Genomic DNA, 18,588 nt, shown 5'->3' on the forward strand with positions numbered 1-18,588 from the left:
TCTCAGGGTATAAACGTATTTTGTGTACCCTACTCTTGATGGTACTGATCTGTACCCTTGCATAGCAGAAAAGGGGTGGTCATGACCATGCATATGAAATCTGAAGTCAATCTTCCAAGAATATATTTATTATTATAATTTTTGTTGTTGTTGCAGAACTGCCTTCTTAAACATGTGAACTTTCGTTTACCTTAATTACAAACTTGTATGGGATCCTTAAATATGAATACAAAATGTTAAATTCTGGGCATAGTTTAGGAGAAAGCATTGTGCTATATAAGGAGAAAGACAGGATCCTTCCTGGCTAGCCATGATTAGCTGAGATAATGGATGAGTTGACTATGCTGATGGTTGGCCATGTGTTTACATGTGAATCCTTCATTTTACTGCAGTGGGCCGAATCAGGGTCAAGCCCATGGTTATGGGCTTAAAAAAGAAGACACCTGTACCATGTCAGATATAGAGTTGAAATGTCTTCAATTTTGAGTTTACATCCCATTACACTTTATATACATCTCAGAAGACTGAAATATAACAAAACTGTTGGACAGTTTTTTTTAACAGATTTTTGTCGTAAAAAATAATACATCTTTATTAATTATGAAAAATATGAATAACATTCCACCCATAAGGCCAAAGAGGGAGCTTTTGGTCATTGACTGCAGGAAAGAACTACAGAGATGGATGGGTATGGGTTAAGAGGGTCCTAGCGATGCTGAATGGATGCAAACAAAGAAGAGCACTCTAGCGCTCAACAAAATCATTCAAGGGCAATTTCTCCAACATGTCTCCTAAGTGGGATAACAAAGGTTGATACATATTTAAAGCAGCATAACTTTCCATGCTTCCTCAAATCAATGTATGAAATACCATTTTAGGGCCCTGAATCTGAATTATTCGACAAAAGGCCCAATTGGGATGGGCCGTCACATATTATCTTGATTAAAGATGTTAAACAGTATTTGGTTTGTATTTTTGCCATGATATGTTAGGCTGCTCCCTTCCATTTTCTAGTGTTTGATCTAATGCATTCTGAGAAATGTATTTTCCCCCTAATATTTATTAACATTTAAGTGAATTATGAATTATTATCCATAACCTACAAAATTATCTTAGAATATTTCCGGACCACTGTAATTAGTAACATTTTTAGGAGGAGTTTTAAAAATGAAATGTTTCAAGAACATGTTAAACATATTATTGGTGACCATACATCATGTAAAAAAATAAACATGTGCATATGTAAGGACAGACACGGTAGACGAGAAGCAAGTACAGGGAGTGAACATTTAATGAAACAACGGACATATAACAAAACAAGAAAAACATCTGGACAGGGGGAACAAAACAACATTACAACAATAATGCTGACACGGGGAACCAACTGAGGAACAGGCAGATATAGAGGGGCAATCAACAAAGTGAAGGAGTCCAGGTGAGTCCAATGAGCGCTGATGCGCGTAATGATGGCGACAGATGTGTGTAATGATGGCCAGAGAGGGGGAGCGGGAGCAGGCGTCACAGTACCCCCCCCCCCCCCCCCCCCCCCACCCCTACCTCTAGGGGTGCCACACAGCGTCCCACTTGGGCGAGCCTGAAGGGCAGGCCGAGGCGTAGAAGCCCGACAATCCCGCTGAGGCGTGGGAGCCCGACAAGCCAGCTGAGGCATGACGTGGGATGTGAGCCTGATGAGCCGGCTGAGGCGTGGGAGCCCGATGAGCCGGCTGAGACATGATGTGGGAAGGGAGCCTGCCGAGCCAACCGAGGCAAGGAAACCTCTCGAGCCAGCTAAGGCGTGGCAGGCCGATGAGCCAGCTCAGGCACCCCCGTTTCCATCAGCAGCGGCATCCGGACCCGACGTCACCACCAAAAACAAAAAACACAAACTCCCTGAGGCTTCAAATAGTGTTGTCAACATTCTGTAAGGACAGACACTGGAGACGAGAAGCAAGTACAGGGAGTGAACATTTAATGAAACAACGGACATATAACAAAACAAGAACAGCGTCTGGACAGGGGGAACAAAACAACATTACAACAATAATGCTGACACAGGGAACCAACTGAAGAACAAACATATACAGAGGGGCAATCAACAAAGTGAAGGAGTCCAGGTGAGTCCAATGAGCGCTGATGCGCGTAATGATGGTGACAGGTGTGCATAATGATGGGCAGCCTGGCGCCATCGAGCACCAGAGGGGGGGAGTGGGAGCAGGCATGACAGCATAAGGATATATGGAATAAATAATCCATTTGAATGTCAATGAATTTCATTGAATTAAATTAAAATATCTGTGTTTTTGCATGTACATGCATTGACAAAGATAAATAACATATTTTTCTAAACTAACCCAGTCAGTTAGTTAGATTTTTTGCATTCGTTATGGAAATGGTTGTTTCAATTGAAATGCCTTAGGGCCTCACAAAGTTCCAAACCCTTGCAATCATTCTGAATGCAAGTTGCAGGTGAATAAAAATTCCAACTGTTTTACTGTGGCTGGCAAAAGTATTCACCCTCTTGGCATTTTTCCTATTTTATTGCCTGACAACCTGGAATTAAAATATATTTTTAGGGCGTTTGTATAATGTGATTTACACAACACGCCTACCACTTTGAAAATGCTAAATATTTTTTATTGTGAAACAAACAAGAAATTCTTGGTCTCTTTGTTGCTTCTCTGATTCATGCCCTCCTTGCCTGGTCCATGAGTTTTGGTGGGCGGCCCTCTCTTGGCAGGTTTATTGTGGTGCCATATTCTTTCAATTTTTTAATAATGGATTTAAAGGTGCTCCGTGGGATGTTCAAAGTTTCTGATATTTATTTGAACCCAACCCTGATCTGTACTTCTCCACAACTTTGTCCCTGACCTGTTTGGAGAGCTCCTAGCTCTTCATGGTGCCGCTTGCTTGGTGGTGCCGCTTGCTTGGTGGTGCCGCTTGCTTGGTGGTGCCGCTTGCTTGGTGGTGCCGCTTGCTTGGTGGTGCCGCTTGCTTGGTGGTGCCGCTTGCTTGGTGGTGCCGCTTGCTTGGTGGTGTTGCAGACTCTGGGGCCTTTCAGAACAGGTGTATATATACTGAGATCATGTGACACTTTGATTGCACACAGGTGGACTTTATTTAACTAATTATGTGACTTCTGAAGGTAATTGCTTGCACCTGACATTATTTAGGGGCTTCATAGCAAAGGGGGTGAATACATATGCACACACCACTTTTCCGTTTTCTTATTTTTTATAATTTTTTGAAACAAGTTATGTTTTTTATGTCACTTCACCAATTTGGACTATTTTGTGTATGTCCATTACATCAAATCCAAATCCAAATCCATTTAAATTACAGGTTGTAATGCAACAAAATAGGAAAAACGCCAAGGGGGATTGTCACGACTTCTGCCGATGTCGATGCCCCTCCCTGTTCGGGTGGTGCTCGGCGGTTGACCTCACCGGTCTTCTAGCCATCATTGATCCATTTTTCATTTTCCATTGGTTTTGTCTTGTCTTCCTACACACCTGGTTCCAATCCCATTCATTACAAGTTGTGTATTTAACCCTCTGTTTCCCCTCATGTCCTTGTCAGAGATAGTTTGTTGTTATGTGCTCGTGTATTTGTGCGTGACGGGTTATTTTACCCATGTTATTTTATTTATGTACGTTGGTTTTGGGAGTTTGTTTTATCTTAATTAAACTACTCCAGTTACACCAAGTTGGTTTCTCCTGCGCCTGACTTCCCTGCCACCTACAAACACGACAATGACACGGATAAATACTTTTGCAAGTCACTGTATATCCTAACTCTGGATGGATTACAATATGAATTACACATCACTTTGCAAGCCAGCATAATGAGACTTGCAGGCAGGGTTGGAAAATTCTGGTAACTTTCACAAAATTCTCCCAGTTGGGAGATTCCTGTAAATGGTAGGGAATAAGCATGAAATCCTGAATCCTTCAACCAGAATTTCTGAAAATCTGGGCATTTGAGGAAAGTTGATGGAATTCTCCAACCCTACTTGCAGGCCTGATGTGGCCTGGAAACAATGAGTTTTGGCCACTGTATTAGGATAAAGCTAGGCCTCAGAATCAGGCTATTTGAGTTATGTAATATATTGACATAAAGAGTAAAATGTTAAGGATAACATTCACCTAATAACTCATTTGGTGAAGGCCATAGGATTTTAAATCAATAAATACCACACCGATGTCACTAACAAATATAATCATGGGGGGTAACTCTACAATTCACTTGAAAAGGCAAGGCACAGTGGGAAATTATATTGATGGCATTGCTTAGTGAGGGCATGGCATTCAGCTAGTTATTTCTGGCCACCCGTGATTTGAAGTGTTGTACCAGTTTAAGTGGTCTATAGAGGGGTTGGCTGACAATGTCACAGAAATTATGTGTGCACATTGATGTGGCCAAAAGGCTTGCATTGTTATGATTCTGAATGGTCAGATAGCTAGAAGAAAATGGCAAGAAGCTGCCATGTGGGGAATCATAGGTGGCTTGTTGTCTCTTGTTATTGAGACCATGTCTTGTTTTGAGGTGTTTTGACTGATGTCATGGTTCTGCTAATATGGCTCAAATTCGCTTGCTATCTAACCAACAACTAAAACAATGTATTTGAGAGACAACAAGGGCTCATTGTGCAAATGTATTTATTCTTTCAATAAACATTTGGAGACTAAATATAGTTTACATGTTGTCAACCGTCTAAGCCAACCCAGTCTGTTTTGCCCCATAGTTGCACACGTTCTTTTGCTAAACAACCAACCTGTCTATAGTATAGATACATGTTTACCACTTACAAGGAACCATTGTGGTGAGACCCTATAAAGACAAAATGTACCCTTTCTTAAATCATGTTTTTCTACCTTTGGACTATACAGTGCATTCATTAAAAATAATCCATATTTTGTTACGTTACAGCCTTATTCTAAAATGGATTAAATAAAGCATTTTCCTCATCAATCTACACACAATACCCCATAATGACAAACTGAAGAAGTTTTTAGAAATTTTAGCAAATGTATTAAAAATAAAAACAGAAAGACCTAATTTACATAAGTATTCAGACCCTTTTCTATGAGACTCGAAATTGAGCTCAGGTGCAACCTGTTTCCATTGATGATCCTTGAGATGTTTCTACAACTTGATTGGAGTATACCTGTGGTAAATCCTGTCTCGGATTTATCAATTGAATTTAAAACAGGTGGACTCCAATCAAGTTGTCGTAACAGCTCAAGGATGATCAATGGAAACAGGATGCACCTGAGCTCAATTTCGAGTTTCATAGCAAAGGGTCTGAATAGTTATGTAAATAAGGTATTTCTGACATGTTGGAAAGGATGTCACCTTTTCAACAAGTCAGATCATAAAATTTCTGCCCTGCTAGAGCTGCCACGGTCAACTGGAAGTGCTGTTATTGTGAAGTGGAAACGTCTAGAAGCAACAATGGCTCAGCCACGAAGTGGTAGGCCACAAAAACTCACAGAACGGGACCGCTGAGAGCTGAATTGTCTGTCCTTGGTTGCAACACTCACTACCGAGTTCCAAGCTGCCTCTGGAAGCATTGTCAGCACAATAAATGTTAGCTAGCTGGCTATGGCTATCCAACACTGGAACTCTTCCAAGTCAAGGTAAGCTTTTGGTTTTATTAATTAACTGCTTAACTGCTTGCTGACTGTACACTGTACTGTATGATTGTAGCTGGTTTATTAATGCGTTACTTTTATTAGCTGTCTTAGTTAATAGTGAGAACGATGTAGGCTGTGTGTAGAGGTCAGCGGTTATGATATGAAGATTTGTTTTGAAAATGTTTCTTCACCTGGTCACAGACAGCTGATGTGTTGTGCACTGAAGTCCAGAAGCAAAGGGAAAATGTGAGAGAGGAGGAGAGCGTGTAGATGCAATTAGAAATTACATGAGCAATGTGATCATGCTGTTTGTATGTGGCTGCTATGAAAGTGAACTGTGTTTGCGTGTGATCTGGGGTATATTCATTCCGCCGATTCTTTTGAAAAATGCTTCTTAAATGGAAGCAAACGGAACGAAACGGGGATAAACATACCTAAATTTGTCCAACAGAAACTCGCTTGCAAATGTTGGACTAATGATTACACCGTAGATCAGCTAAATGCAGGCAAGAGTGCGCAAGGCAGTATTGAATATGTCACTGTCTGTCACCTTGATTACAAAAAATGTTTCTCTCGACCTGTGGATCTACATTCTCAACTTTCATTCATAGGCTAAGTTGTAGCAACCTCATGATTGGTATAGGGAAAATTTGAGTATCAGGTAGTAGCCTAAATCTAGAGATCTTACATTGAGCTGGGTGAATGGAATATGAATGCCAGTCATACATATGCTGTAATAGAAATAAGGCCATGCTCCCCCCCAAAAATGCATCCTCCCTCATCTTAAACGACACTGACTGCCACTGGTTGACTCCAATGTTTCCCACAGTTGTGTCAAGTTGGCTGGATGTCCTTTCAGTGGTGGACCATTATTGATACACACAGGCAACTGTTGAGCGTAAAAGTTCTTGACACTCTTAAAACCGGGGTGCCTTGCACCTTCTATGATATTCCGTTCAATGGCATTTACATATTTTGTTTGCCCATTCACTCTCTGAATGGCACACATACACAATCAATGTCTCAATTGTCTCAAGGCTTAAAAATCCTTCTTTAACCTGTCTCCTCCCCTTCATCTACACTGATTGAAGTGAATTTAGCAGGTGACATCAATAAGGGATCATAGCTTTCACTGTATTCACCTGGTCAGTCTGTCATGAAAAGAGCTGGTGTTCCTAATGTTTTGTACACTCAGTGAAAATACAACACATAAAAATCATGTTTATGACTCCACTGGGCTTTTTTAAAATCCCTTTTTCTCCCCAATTTCATGGTATCCAATTGGTAGTTACAGTCTTGTCCCATCGCTGTAACTCCAGTACGGACTCAGAAGGGGCGAAGGTCGAGAGCCGTGCGTCCTTCGAAACACAACCCAGCCAAGCCGCACTGCTTCTTGACACAATGCCTGTGGGCTAGGGGGCAGTATTTGCACGGCCGGATAAAAAAACGTACCCGATTTAATCTGGTTACTACTCCTGCCCAGTAACTAGAATATGCATATAATTATTGGCTTTGGATAGAAAACACCCTAAAGTTTCTAAAACTGTTTGAATGGTGTCTGTGAGTATAACATAACTGATATGGCAGTCAAAACCCTGAGACAAATCCTGACAGGAAACTGAAATCTGATGTGTGGATATCACTTCAAACATTTGCCATTGAAACACACAGGGGCTTGCGATTCATTTAGCACTTCCTATGGCTTCCACTAGATGTCCCCAGTCTTTACAAAGTGGTTTGAGCCTCCTACCATCAAAATTGACTGAAAGAGAGGATGTTTACCTTGGTCACAGGGGATGGGCCATTACCATTGTGACGTCGGCGCCCATGGGTACTCTCCCTTTTCGAAACGTTTTGAAAGACAATGCAACCGTCCCAATGGAATAGTATTGAAGCCCTGGTTGAAAAAGCCCCTAAAGATTTATGTTATACAACGTTTGACATGTTTGAACGAACTTTAAATATATATTTTTTGCTCATTCCTGACGACAAGTCAGACGCACATGGTATATTTTCACTAGCCTTCGGAGTGCGCTAACACTATTGGGACATAAATTATTAACTTTTTTGAACAAAACTACATTTGTTATGGACCAGGGATTCCTAGAAGTGCCTTCTGATAAAGATAATCAAAGGTAAGGGATTATTTACAATAGTATTTTTGATGGTTGATCGTTCCAAGATGGCTCAAAACATGTATAGCCTAGACTATTTTTCTGGGCATACCACGTCGTTTATTGCAAAATGTGATTTCCCAGTAAAGTTATTTTTAAATCTGGCAAAGAGATGGCATTCAAGACATGTTAATCTATAAGTCTTTGAATGACAGTATTACATTTTAACAATGTTTTCGAATAGTAATTTTGTAAATTGTAGCGCTAATAAACCGGAAGCATTTGAGGCAAAAGATTTTCTGAACGTCATGCGCCGATGTAAAATGCTGTTTTTATATATAAATATGAACTTTATCGAACAAAAAATGCATGTGTTGTGTAACATGATGTCCTAGGAGTGTCATCTGATGAAGGTTGTCAAAGGTTAGTGCTGCATTTAGCTGTGTTTTGGGTATTTGTGATGCATGCTAGTTGCTTTGAAAATGGCTGTGTGATTATTTCTGGCTGGGTACTCTGCTGACATAATCTAATGTTTTGCTTTTGCTGTAAAGCCTTTTTGAAATCGGAGAACGTGGTTCGATTCAGGAGAGGTGTATCTATAAAACGGTGTAAAATAGTCATATGTTTGAGAAATTGAAGTTATAGCATTTATGAGGTTTTGCATTTAGCCCGACGCGATTCCACTGGCTGTTGATTAGGGTGGGACTCAAGCGTTCCACTGGCCCAGAGAGGTTAACCCGGAAGCCAGCTGCACCATTGTGTTGGAGGAAACACCGTACACCTGACGACCGTGTCAGCATGCATGTGCCACAGGAGTCGCTAGAGCGCGTTGGGACAAGGACATCCCTCCCCTAACCCGGACCAAGCTGGGCCAATTGTGCGCCGCCCCATGGGTCTCCCGGTCGCGGCCGGCTGCGACAGAGTCTGGACTCTAACCAGGATCTCTAGTGGCACAGCTAGCACTACGATCCAGTGCCTTAGACCACTGCACCACTCAGGAGGCTTGCACTGGGCTTTTAAGAACATGGTATTACTCCCACCACAGCTCTCACTCAAGATGGTATGGATTGGTACTTGAATGTGATGGGAGGAGGACCACGCCATGGCCAAAATCACTTCCTGAATGCATCCGAGTCAACATGATCTGGTTTCCAGGCCTTGCTGCACCTGTTTAAGGACGAAGGGGAAGCAAGGTCTCCGCAATGGTGGGGAGTTATGTCACTTTCTGATCCGCAGTGGATACAGTGTCCATTTGGGTGAATGTGTACTAGCAGATTGCATGATAATGTTTATGACTTTAACTTGAAGAATATGGAACTATGTCTCCAGAAATATGCCAAATCCATTGGGAAAAACGGTCATACTCTCAAGTTTGTTAAGTTTGGTGTGTGTCTGCGTGCTCATGTATGTGTATGGATCAACACAAGACCCTCTGAACACAGCCACAGTCTATGACACATGCAGCCACATACTCTCATTGGAACTTTTGGACAGTTCCCCCTGGCTTCTGGAAAAGGCATCATCCCCATAAAGTGGGGCCTTGAATTAGCACAATAAGAGTGTGTGTGTGTGTGTCTGTACAAGATATCAATTGAAAGATTCTGTCTCCCCGTTTCGTCTACGTCCACTTCTATTATTCCCCCTTCTCCCAGTTTCATTGTGGGGACGCAACAGTTCACAGGGTTCAGCGCTCTCTGGCCATTGAAAATGTGTAGAAAACCGCATAGCCAGACACAGACAAGCTGTGTGACAGTGGACGCGCGGGTCAGCCGGTTCACCCTGGACCCAGGGAGTGAGTGTATAGTGTACTCTATAGCGATCCTCTATGGGGACACACCTGTTAATCAGACCAGTTGTGAATAGTATAGCGGCAATTTACAACCCAGTCCCCTCTCTCCACTTCACATTCATGGAATAAAGACCTTATGGGGTCCTGGTGCCTTCACACACAGGGGAACCCAGCCCTCAGGAGATAGCCACGGGGGCTTCTGAGGTCACCACAGAAAGAGGCCGGTGCACACATTATCAAACTAATGATCGTCTGACTGGCTTTGTTGCCGGGCGGAGTTGAGAAAGGGAGTTTTGCTTCGCATTGTCACCCTGCTGCTCTTAAAGGGTCTGAGTGGAGTAAACATATCCAGCGTGGAAGTGTGTGTGTGAACGAAAATGGTAGAGAATGAAGTAAGGATAGGACACAGAGGAGGTGGAGGAGGGTGAATAGGTTGTTGAGAACTCGGAGACAATAGTGACTGTGAATGGACACATCTCTAACTTAGGTTAGGTTACTTAACTAGGTTAATGTGATCATCTCATTCTCTCAGTCTTTTTCACACAGAAACATGTGTTCCCACTTATGTGATAGATACACTAAATTGTTAGTCATTGAACAATTTTGTAAAAATGTATAAGTAATATCAACAATTTCTCCCAAAGCAGCTCATCTAATGTCCTGGGCAGGGTTGAGCTCTGGAGATGACATCAGTGTGGTGCGTGTATGATACATACACACACACACTGCTCCATGATGGCTGGATGAGCAGGACCCTCTGAGTCAACCAGTGTGGCCAGGAAACACCATGGTGAGTCAGAATCAAGAGTGGCCTAACCAGGCACACTCACAAACACACTTGCATGAATGCATACACTCATGCACACACACAAACACACACACAGCATCATCATCACCGTCATCATCATAACCATTATCACCAACATAATAATATTTTCTTGATCCTTCCCTATGATCCTCCTACCTCTCAGGAAGCTGCCATGGCCAGATCCACCTACACAGAGGAATTGTTTGGCACCATTAACTCAACAGACCTCTTGCTAAACCTCAGCAAACCATGTTTGGAGGACATGGTTCCTCTGTGGTACCTTGAATCTCAAATGTATTGAGGTGTCATAGATCTTGGCTATTTCTTTTGACATAGCCTTAAATTCTCTTCTAGTGTTGGACTTTTTATTGCCCCATTAAATGGATATTAAGAGGTAATGCGTTGGATAAAAAGGAATACTTAAAAGGTTTCTCTGTCCTTACAACCTATAGGGTTTCATCCATGACAAATAACGGTGCAACATATATCATAAAATATATATGGCCTGGAAAAGCTTATTCCAGAGGTGAGAAAGGGAGGGGGGATGCGAGTCAAGCCACGCCTATCAACTGGCATATGAAAAAAACATCCATCCCTGGAAAGAATTGCCAGCAGTGCCAAGGATATATGAACTGGAAAGAGAGAGTTGGCGCGTAAAAGAAGGAAGGTCGAGCTATTAAATGTACAGCGAGCATTTTCAAAGAGGGCCCATCTGAAAGAATGATAGGGCTGTCTGTCGTTTTTCTCCACGTTGTTGGCAAGTTTGCCACAAACCTGCTGACCAAAGATATACCACTAGGCTCTGCCCTGAAGTGCACTGTGACTGGAGAATAGCTTTCCTTCTGAAGATCGATATTTGGGGGAATCTGTAATGTAACTCGGTTGATTAAGCCAGCACAGTAGGTGATCATAGAGACTATCTGATGGAATTACAAAAGGGTTTGGTGGAAATCAAGCGCTGATTGATTGATGTTTTGATTGATCTAACAAATGTCAGCAAGACACAAGAACGGTGATGATCATTTCACGGAATAACAAATAGACAACGAAGGATCCATTTTAAATGCGTGCAGAGCATAATTGTAAGATCTGACATTGTCATCTACGTATGTATGCCCTTTCCTTACGCCACAAACACTTTCACAGGAATCAAAAGTTTTTCGGAACGAGGCTTTCGCCCTACGCATCTCTTCGAAACCTCAAGCCTCAATGCGAGACATTCAAAAGCATTTTTAATTAACAACATAATAAATTAATTCAACCTCAACAGAGAGAAGTCTGGCTGCTTGCTCGCACACCAAAGCTTACATCTGACAGCAATTAAGTGGCTGGTTTCCATGAAAGGGCCGATTTGCTCTGTGACGGTACCAGGGCTAGGGGGCCATGCCCCCCCAGAGTGCCCGTGTTACCCGTTGTACCCAACCTCAGTGCAATTATGCCCCCTGAGACAAGAGCACATTAGCATTGAGGGCACAGCAACGTGAGAAGACGAGGAAAACAAAAACAATGACTGCAAACACTCTCGCCCACATACAGATGTGTGAAGGCAAATTCCTCTTTGCTTCGCCATGGTGCTTCTTCCTGTGAGACACCATCAAAAAGCCAGAACATTTATCCCACAATGGCACCAGGCACAGCAACAACAATGGTCTTGGGCAAGTCCCCTTGCACATATTTGGCTCGGAGTACTTGCATAGCTTCACGATTATCGAGGCCCAAAACTGCGGCCCTGAATAGTTTGAGTACTTTCAAATTATTCCTCCTCCTTCCTCTCTTCCTTGAGGTAGGTAACCATGACTGATTTTAACATGGTCGGATAGGTGAAAGCAAGGATTTCACTCATGGGGGCTTACACCAATCAAGCCATGTCGGACCAGGGGAGGATGCATCTGAGAGCCTCTCTCGCTCCCTCTCTCCTTCTCTGGTTATTACAACAGAATGTCAACACTGTGAAAAGCATCCAACAGTAAAGTCTGTGTTGACAGAGCAAAACAAAGAGAGGTCTCTCACAGAGGCCATGCAACCTTAATTGCCGAACACAAGAACCCCCTGGAGGCCTGGTCACATTAAAAGGTCACGGTCATCGGGGTGTTGCTCCAATTTGATGCTATGAGAGAGAAGACGAGAAAGTAAACAGAGCGGTTGGTTGAAGACGATATGTTCCATCAAAGCATTAGCTGAGTGTTTCGTGCAAGGACAGATGGGAATAAATGACAATGAAACAAGATCTTTTTGAAGTTTAAATTAACAACAGTTCATTTATTGTGGCTATACGTAACAGGGGAGAGGAGAAAAAGTAGTCCCACTCTTTGTAATGAACAGCAAAGTGCTTTTCTCATTCTAGGCTAGTCTAATGTGGACATTTTATTGTTTGGATCACATGGCCTGAGCTGTAGGTGTTGCTGTTTCCTGCCTGTTCAACTGTTGCCAACGCCCAAACCCCTCATCCTTGAGTAATCTTGGATAAGGTCATATGGACGAAAGAGAGAGGAAACAAAGGATTATAAGAAACAGATCGTTAAACATAAACACTAAGCCGATGACTGGGGAAACAGGAATTATGATTCCCAGGAGCTGGAAAAAGCTTCCACGAGAGAACAATTGTATCAATGAATCATTGTTTTCACACTCTTTGTCAATTTGGACTTGTAAAAGCCAGTACTCTGCTATTTTCCAACCCTGGTGCCAGGGTTGGTCATTTACCTGTCTTATATCAGCTTCTGTGAAAAGGTGCGACTCATTAGGCCTGTGTGCGATGCTCATTGAATGAAAGATGTCAGTGACTGCAGGAAGTCTGTTTAGGAACATCAAGTTATTACAACGGGCTGCTTATTGTTTTTCATTTATCATTGTGTTAATGACATTCCATCTTCCACTTTCATCTGTTGGACCAAACTGTCAAATCATGGGAATGCCGATCACTGTCCTTGGTGCTGAATCCGCTTGTAGACTAGGCTACTTGCCTGTTGGTTTGTTTACCTTTCACGTGGCAAAGTCTCTAACAGGCCATGTCAACAGCAATGGTAAGCTAGTCTTATTATAATGTTTGGGCATTGTGTAATTGTCCATGGCTCAAATATGGCTCGAAATGCAATGTGTGTAGATTAATATTTCCATGTTGAAGCCAATAAAAATAACTAGATTGGCTGCATGTTTGTTATAACTAGGCCTATTGTAGTTTAATAAACTATATTCAATGGATAGGACAAATATCCATGCCTCCTGCCGAAGAGCCCTTAGGCCTATGTGTGCACACATTGCCTCATGCCCATGGAATGAGAGATGCATTTTATGGTATAATGCTTCTGACACAATCCTATTTAGAAATATCGTTGTTGGTTTAAAAAAAAAAAAACTTATTACAGAGATTCACCATCCATGGGTTTATGATGAGAACGTACTGTACATGACGCAAATTAAATGACTCAGTATATTATAGAAGCAGCAAAGTTGACCTACCTCCTCTCTTGCTTGTTTACAACATTCCTCCTTTTACCTCAAGTGCAAAATTACCAGACAGGGTTTGAGCTCTGGTATAAAAGACATGAGCTCCTCTCCGCTAGCTATTTCTGGAGAAGTGCAAATATGATGCTTATTACCTAATGTGCCTCGAGAGGAATATTATTTTACTGCATAGAAAGTGACAGGCTGAACAATTGAATAGGCAAACTATTCTCCGATGGGGTTGTATGATTTTGGTGTTGCTAATGTTGAAAATTAAACATGGACAACATTTTTCATTAGATAATTCAAATAGACTAACGAAAGGTACCGGGTTTCAACTTTCCACTTGGCTCTCATTTGCATCATCTGCAGCATCCAAACCCCTGATGCTATGCAATAGCTCATATTTAGGTATCTTAATAGATGCTTCACCACAATGACAGCGTAGTGTGATCATTATGGCTGTTATCAAGTGTGCTTCTGTCGATACCAGAGTTAGTAAATATGCCCAAAGGCCAAACTACATTTTAAAAAAAATAATATGCTGATATACAGTGCCTTCAGAAAGTCTTGACTTATTCCACATTTTGTTGTGTTACAGCCTGAATTCAAAATGGACCATTTTCAGGTCTTGCCATAGATTTTGAAGTAGATTTAAGTAAAAACTGTAACTCGTCTACTCAGGATCATTCACTGTCTTCTTGGTAAGCAACTCCAGTGTAGATTTGGCCGTGTGTTTTCGGTTATTGTCCCGGTGAAAGGTGAATTCATCTCCAAGTGGCTGGTGGATTTTTCCTGTATTTAGCTCCATTCCATTTATTTTGTATATTGAAAAACTCCCCAGTCCTTAACGATTACAAGCATACCTATAACATGATGCAGCCACCACTATGCTTGAAAATAAGAAGAGCGGTACTTAGTATTGTGTTATATTGGATTTGCCCCAAGCATAACACTTTGCATTGAGGACAAGAAGTTCATTGCTTAGCCACATTTTTAGCAGTATTACTTTTGTGCCTTGTTGTAAACAGGATGCATGGTTTGGAATATTTTTGTTCTGTACAGGCTTCCTTCTTTTCAGTCTGTCAAGCCATGTCGGACCAGGGGAGGATGCATTTGAGAGCCTCTCTCGCTCCCTCTCTCCTTCTATGGTTATTACAACAGAATGTCAACACTGGGAAAAGCATCCAACACTAAAGTCTGTGTTGGCAGAGCAAAACAAAGGGAGGTCTCTCACAGAGGCCATGCAACCTTAATTGCCGAACACAAGAACCTCCTGGAGGCCTGGTCACATTAAAAGGTCACAGTCATCGGGGTGTTGCTCCAATTTGATGCCATGAGAGAGAAGACGAGAAAGTGAACAGAGCGGTTGGTTGAAGACGATATGTTCCATCAAAGCATTAGCTGAATGTTTCGTGCAAGGACACATGGGAATAAATGACAATGAAACAAGATCTTTTTGAAGTTTAAATTAACAACAGTTCATTTATTGTGGCTATACGTAACAGGGGAGAGAAGAAAAAGTAGTCCCACTCTTTGTAATGAGCAGCAATGTTGTTGATCCATCCTCAGTTTTCTCCTATCACAGCCATTACACTCTGTAACTGTTTAAAAGTCACCATTGGCCTCATGGTGAAATCCCCGAGAGGTTATCTTCCTCTCCAGCAACTGGGTTAGGATTAATAATTTATCCATGCTCAAATCGTTATTTTACATTTTTACCAATCTACCAATAGGTGCCCTTCTTTGCGAGGTATTGGAAAACCTCACTGGTCTTTATGGTTTAATCTGTTTGACATTCACTGCAGATAATTGTATGTGTGGACTACAGAGATGAGTCATTCAAAAATCACGTTAAACACTATTGTTAAACACAGAGTGAGTTCATGCAACTAATTGTGTGACTAGTTAAGCAAATTCTTACTCCTGAACGTATTTAGGCTTGCCATAACAAAGGGGTTGAATATTAATTGACTCAAGAAATTTCAGCTTTTCATAATTCATTTGTAAAAATCAAATCAAATCAGAATTCCACTTTGACATTAAGGGGTGTTGTGTGTATTCCAGTGACAGAACATGAAACATTTTCAATTCAGGGTGTAACACAACAAAATGTGGAAAAAGTAAAGGTGTGTGAATACTTTCTCAAGGTACTGTATAACCTGTACTAGCCCCATTTACCCCACTTGCCGGTATAGAATGTTGAGGAGGATGAGTCTACCGTGTCTGGAAGCGACTTCCCCATACATTTTCTGGATTCAGGTTGAGGTTTACTCAAACATCGTTTTAAGCTCTGTTTTACTATTGACAGTTACAGCTGATTGTATAGCGATTCGCTCGCCTTAAATATTTGTCAACTGATGTATTTTTTTCAGTCTCTGAATTATTTAATTAAACATTTAACCGCCGACTCCTGATATCAGGGCATAAAAACTCCTGAATTAGCCTAGTGCGCATGTTTAAGAAAGTTTTTTTCAACAGTATCGGCGGAATGAAAACACCCCTAATAACACAAACACAGTTCACTTTCATAGCAGCCACATGCAAACTGTCACATCTGCTCCCACTCTTCCCTCCTCCTGGCGCTTGAGGGCGCCAGGTTGCCCTGCATCACGCACTCCTGCTATCCATCACGCACACCTGCCTTCCCTCATCACACGCATCAGCGTTATTGGACTCACCTGGACTCACTTATCACCTGTTCATTTCCTCCCCTATATTTGTCAGTTCCCCAGCTCTGTTCCCCGCTGCTGCATTGTATTGTTTTTGTCTTTAGTATTAGTTTTCTGACACTGTTCCTGTCTCGTTCTATGTCCATCTTTATTAAATGTTTTACTCCCTGTACCTGCTTTGTTTCTCCAGAGTCATCTCATGTGACAGAATGCAGCAGCCAACATACGAAGCATCGGAGAGTACTGGCGTTCCGGTTGGTATGGTGGCATCGGCTCTGGGTCGCCACCGATGAAACTGGGGGTGCCTAGCCATCTTGTCAGGCTTCCACACCCTAGCTGGCTCGAGAGGTTTTCTTGTCCCAGTTGGCTCGGATGGCGCCCATCCCTTCGTAGGGCCTCAGCCGGATTGTCAGTTCTTGTTCGCCCAGCCGGACCAGGATTTTTTTGTTTTTGTGACGTCGGGGTGGATTCCGCCGCCGATGGACCCCGGGGGTGCCTAAGCCAGTCCATCTGGCTTCCATGCCCTGGCTGGCTCGAGAGGTTTCCTTGCCTTCATTGGCTTGGCGGCTTCCCATCCCACGTCACTCTCCACCGGATCATCGGGCTCCCTCTCTGCAGCGGGATCGACAGGCGTCTTGCCTCAGCCGGATCGTCAGGCTCCGATGCCTCAGCCGGCTCGCCAGGCTCTCAGGCTCCTTCCGGTTTGTCCGGCTTCCACGCCCCAACCGGCTTGCCCAGCGCTCATGTATCTGCCGGTTTGCCCAGGTGGGACGCCGGGTGGCGCCCCGAGGGGGGGAGGGGGGGGTACTGTCACGTCTGCTCCCACTCTTCCCTCCCCCTGGCACTTGAGCGCGCCAGGTTGCCTGTATCATGCACTCCTGCAATCCATCACACACAACTGCCTTCCCTCGTCACGTGCATCCACATTATTGGACTCACCTGGACTCACTTATCACCTGTTCATTTCCTATGCAATATTTGTCAGTTCCCCAGCACTGTTCCCCGCTGCTGCATTGTATTGTTTTTGTCTTTAGTATTCGTTTTCTGACGCTGTTCCTGTCTCGTTCTATGTCCATCTTTATTAAATGTTTTACTCCCCGTACCTGCTTCGTTTCTCCAGCATCATCTCATGTGACACAAACAGCATGATCACTTTGATCCTTGTACTGTAGCTATAATTCCTTCTCATATCTATGCGCTCTCATCCTCTCACCTTTTTTTCTTCGCTTGTGCACACCACATCAGCTGCATGTGAAAAAAAGAAAAAATCTTTCCAAGCCAAATCTTCATATCATTACCGCTAACCGCTACACACAGCCTACATCGTTGTCCCTGCTATTAGCTATTATACAATGGGTGGGTCTAATCCTGAATTCTGATTGTTTAAAACCGCATTCAGCCGGCGTCTATTCCACAAGTTACCACTGGCTAAATCTATGATGTTAAAATGCCTATTTACTCAGTGTAAAGTCAGATGGAACATCACCCCAGCCAGGCACTTTATGAACTTGATCTCTACAATAACAAGCATCTAGACATTATCCCACATTTCTTTTCGACTAACATTTCGTTTTCAACACTGGAGATTTATATAAACCTTGCTGTCTGTCTCTCCTACATTTGCAACATTGTTTCAATATTCAACTTCGATCTCCAGATGTCCCATAGTAATGAACATGTCAGGAGTGGGGCTGAGACAGACAGACAGCTTTTCTTAGCCAGTTGAAATAATGAATCAGCATCATTTTTATGGATATATACAAAGAACTATCAATAGAAAACAGGTAAAACAAAACAAATTCCAGCTAGTTTGCTGTCTTTCCAGCTTCAGTTTGAAGTGATTGTGTTAGCTGTGTTGTTGGCTAACTCCTCTGAACAAGTGTCCTGACGAGAGAGCACATTTTCTACGCCAGGAGAAATCACGCCTAATTAGCTCATTGTTATGGATGTATCCAAATAAATGTCACTAGAAAACAGCTTAAACAAACTCAAATGCAGCTACTTTGCTGTTATTCTGGCTGCAATGTTTGATGTGACTGTAAGTTAGACGTAATTGGCTAGCTAGCTAGCAAGCAAGGGATAAGAACGTTGCCATGGAAAGTTTAGAATGAACAACTGGGTCCATAGA

The sequence above is a fragment of the Salmo trutta genome, chromosome 24 (genome assembly GCF_901001165.1).
Source record: "Salmo trutta chromosome 24, fSalTru1.1, whole genome shotgun sequence".
Lineage (NCBI taxonomy): Eukaryota > Metazoa > Chordata > Actinopteri > Salmoniformes > Salmonidae > Salmo > Salmo trutta.